Source organism: Prenolepis imparis, unplaced genomic scaffold (assembly GCF_030444845.1).
Source record: "Prenolepis imparis isolate NDT839.2.m4 unplaced genomic scaffold, iyPreImpa1.0 SCAF_14, whole genome shotgun sequence".
NCBI classification, from domain to species: domain Eukaryota; kingdom Metazoa; phylum Arthropoda; class Insecta; order Hymenoptera; family Formicidae; genus Prenolepis; species Prenolepis imparis.
In genome coordinates, this window is record NW_028141172.1 from 10,682,556 (window position 1) to 10,687,440 (window position 4,885).

Below are 4,885 nucleotides of genomic sequence, written 5' to 3' on the forward strand. Positions count from 1 at the left end.
GCGTATAGATAACAGTACAGACACATATATAGATATGTATGTCTGCCTTTATCGCATGAACACAATATTGGTCATATGTGTGTGAGTATAATAAATGCTGTTACATATATATCAACATTCACTTATATGAATATATATATATATATATATATATATATACTCATTATATATATTTACATAAATAATACATTGTTATTATATAACCGTCGATTATATCGATTGGAAAAAAAGAGCTATACTGCATAGATTGTAACTTTTAGAAAGTTACATCATATAGTACCCAGAATATATTTGCACACATCTGTATGCGTCTATATATACATTTCTTGTATTTATATACATGTATGAATACATACATACATACATACATATATATATACAGGGTGTAACTAAACAAACGTATACGAAGCACACCATCAGGTGCAGGACAACAAACTAAATCGAAAAGTCCCGAGCCATTTTTTTATCTGAGCTTTATTTTTTACGCTATAAATTGCTAAAGTTTGCCAATCAGCGCGTGGCTACAACGGAAGGCAGCGTAGGCGCCGCCTACTGGGTGGGGAGCGCGGGATCGGAGAGTAGCGAGACAAAGTGGGGCGAAGCGAATGTAGCATGTCTCTGCTCTTTTTTGTACGTTTTGCGTAGCTCTTAAAATTTCATTATTCTCGATACTCTCGGCAGTGTGGAATATTTAATTTTTCCATCTCGTTAGCTGTCTCCATATTTGTGTTTAGAAATACTTTTTCTTTGAAGAGAAAGGTCACATGAGTTGTAGTCCGGAGATCGAGCAGGCCACGGACTAGTACTGAATCCTTCCCATCCCAAAATAATAATTATAAACATTTTTATAATAATAAAATAAAAATAAATAATAATATAAATATAATAATAATAAAATAAGAGTAAAGATATATTATACATATTAAAAATAAATATTTTTATAATAAAAATAATTCTTACGTGCAGAATGGGCAAGTGCGTCATCGTGCATGAATATCGTAGCTCATCTATTTAATGTTACTTCTTCTAAATTATTCTCTGCCGGAACTAACAAATCTGGCAGATCATTTTGTAAGAAATCGAGACTAGTTTTGAGAGTTCAAGCGTGATAATATAAAAAGTTCGATCTAGATTTCCTGTCAATAAGTTTATATTAATAGGAAAAATAATTCAATAAGAACAATACTAGTAATAAAAGTAAACAGTAATATAACGATTACACATTATTTTTCTAAAGAGAAAATGTTTATTGCATTGATTAAATAAAGAAATAATTCAAATCGATAGACAGACGAAAGATAATAAAAAAAGTTACATTAGAGAAATGATTAAAAAGAAAACAATAAAAATAGTTTCAATTTAATTAATTTAAATTACAATTAAATTTTAATTTTATTTCAGTTTAAAATACCTACTTACGATTTGATTTCTCGGCAATCCATACCAAATATTTACGGAATTCGATGTTGAAAAGATCTCTCTCGAGTAAGAAATAGATTTCCAAATGGCTGCAGTAATGATAATGATAAGAGAATGTGGATATTAAACATTCCTAAAATGTTTCTTGTAAATGTACATTTATCGACATACAAAATTCGACTTCTATAATTTGGTTTTTACTAGATTTAAATAATATTCAGCGAAAATCACGCGAGGCTGATAATATCGTGGAACTAAATGTTGTACTTTTGTATAATAATACGAATGCTGCTCATTTTCTTTAAGCATTCAGTAAACATTCATATACGATATAATAAACTGACGAGCAATAGATCTTGTATTTAATGTGGGATTATTGCGGAAGACAATTATAATAGCATCTTCCATCACAAGATTGTGTACCTCCATCTCTATTATTCGGTAAAACGCTACCAGTTTCTCGTAGTCGTCGAACAGCACCAACTATTATGTTTAAATTTGGATGATCATGTCAATTCGGATATAAATTAACATTTTCTACTGCAGAGAGAGAAAGAGAGAGAGAGAGAGAGAGAGAGAGAGAGAGAGAGAGAGAGAGAGAGAGAGAGAGAGAGAGAGAGAGAGAGAGAGAAAGAGAGAGAGAGAGAGACCGCGCAGGTGCAGCCTGTTCTCCACTTGTAAAATATAAACGAATCATATCGCAATGTATAATAAAAGCATAATCTTATGTATAATAAAAGCGCATGAGATTATTAAATAGTCTTATAACGTAACAACGAATAGTTGAAATGTTCAAAAAAAAAGATCAGATTTATATTTTTTCTTTCTTTAATATTTTTGTTATTTATAAAGAATCTTTTCTAGTGCTTTGTTTTGATACGTATGTATGTATGTTCATCTTTATGTATTGTATGTATGAAAACAAAGCACAAGCGCGAAGGTTCTTATAAACAAAATCTTCTGATCATTTCAATTATTCATTGTTATGCTTTTATAAGTGAACGATCTTTTATAAGTGACCATTTAATAATCCTCATCATGCCCGTTTATTACGCACAAGATTATTACGAAATGATTCGTTTGTATTTTATAAACGGAGAACAGGCTGTACCTTCCGCAGTGCAATATGCTAATTTATACCCGAATCGACATCATCCAAGTCCAAATGTAATAGCTGGTGCTGTTCGACGACTACAAGAAACTGGCAATGTTTTACCGAATAATAGAAACGGAGGTCGTCCACGTCAAATACGCAATCTTGTGATGGAAGATGCTGTTATGGTTGTCTTTCGCAATGATCCTACATTAAGTACAAGATCTGTTGCTTGTCAGTTTAATATATCGCATATGAGTGTTTATAGAGTGCTTAAAGAAAATGAGCAGCACCCGTATCTATACAAAAGTACAACATTTACTTCCACGAGATTATCCATTTCGTGTGAATTTTGCTGAATATTATTTAAATCAAATGAATTTGAGACCTAATTACGGAAGTCGGATTTTGTATACTGATGAATGTACATTTATGAGAAACGAATGTTTAATACCCACAATTATCATTACTGGAGCCATGGAAATCCATTTCTCACTAGGTCAAGTTCTTTTTAATACCGATATTCCGTAAATGTTTGGTGTGGATTGCTGGGAGATCAAATCGTAAGTATTTTAAGATTATAATTTAATTGAAATTTAAATTAATTGAATTAAAACTATTTTTATTCAGTCCTTTTTAATCTTTTTTTTTTCAATGGAACTTGTTTTTTAATATCTCTCTTAAGGCCGGTTATTTAATAATAGTTTAAAATTAGATCGAAGTTGAAACTATGTGCACATGTGTTCTGCGCAAAGTTTAAACTTCGATCTAACAATAAGTTTAAACTATTATTGAAAAACTGGCCCTTAATGTCTCTCTCGATTTGACATATCTTTTTTATTTATAATCAATACAATAACCATTTTCTTTATAGAATTCTAATTTGTAATCGTTAATTATACTACTGTTTTGTTACTAATATTGTTCTTATTATTAATATAACTTTATTAATTGAGCTTAGATTGGACCTTTTATACTACCAGAACGTTTAAATGCTCAAGAATATCTCAATTTCTTGCGAAATGATCTGCCAGATTTATTAATTCCGGCAGAGAATAATTCGGAAGATGTAGCATTAACTAGACGAGCTATGATATTCATGCATGATGGCGCACCTGCCCATTCTGCACGTAAGAAATTTTTACTATAAAAATGTTTATTGCATACAGTTTAGAAGAATCTATCAAAATTAGTTAAGATTGCTATCTCAGATTCAATATTATAGTCTACCCTTAAAGGTTAATTTTTATATCGTGCTTCAACAACACTAAAAATTTTAATAACAGTATTTATTACATACATGTGTATTGTGTATAATTTGTTTTCATAAAGAAAGTTTTATTAAATATGTTAAAAGTAAAAACATACACTTTGCACTTAGAAGTTACCATTTAAGTCTAATTATCTATTGAATCACTTTTAGTATTAATATCAATGAATCTTATTCAAAGGTATCATCCGCCGTTATCTTAATGAAAATTTTCCACAAGGATGGTTTGGAAAAGGTTCAATAACTCCGTGGCCTGCTCGATCTCCGGACTTCAACCCATGTGATTTTTATCTTTAGGGAGCGATTAAAGAAAAAGTGTTTTTAAATAACAACATCGAAACCGCAGACGAAATGGGAGAATTGGTATTCTACACTGTCCAAAGAATTGAACATCATCATATACAAAAAGCTACGCAAGACGTACAAAAAAGAGCAGAAATATGTATCGAAGTGGGAGGAACTCATTTCAAACAATTTCTTTAATTTTAGTTAAATAATTATTTTGTTAACACATAAGAATTATTTTTATTATGAAAATATTTATTTTTATTATAAATTTATTTTTTATTATAAATTTATATTTATTATAAATTAAATATTTATTTTTAAATCTTTATTTTTATTTTATTATTATATTTATATTATTATTTACTTTTCATTTTATTATTATAAATATCTTTAATTTTATTATAATTTATATTATTATTTATTTTTATTTTATTATTATACAAATGTTTATAATTATTATTTTATTGCGTAGTTAAATCTATCGAAATTGTGAAGATCGCTATCTCAGTTTCAATACTGTATTCTACTCTCAGGGCTTAATTTTTATATCAAGTTCACACATCAAGACTAAAAATCTTAATAAAAGTAGTCATTACTACATACATATGTATTATAATGTTTTCATACATCAAGAAAGTTTTTTTTTGTTAAATATGTTAAAAATAAAAACATACTTTGCGCTTAAAATAAATTTAATATTTAAGTCCAATTATCGGAACCACTTTTAATATTAATTTCAATGAATCTTATTCAAAAGTATCATCCGCCATTACTTCGATAAAAATTTTCCTCAAGGATGGGAAGGATTCAGTACT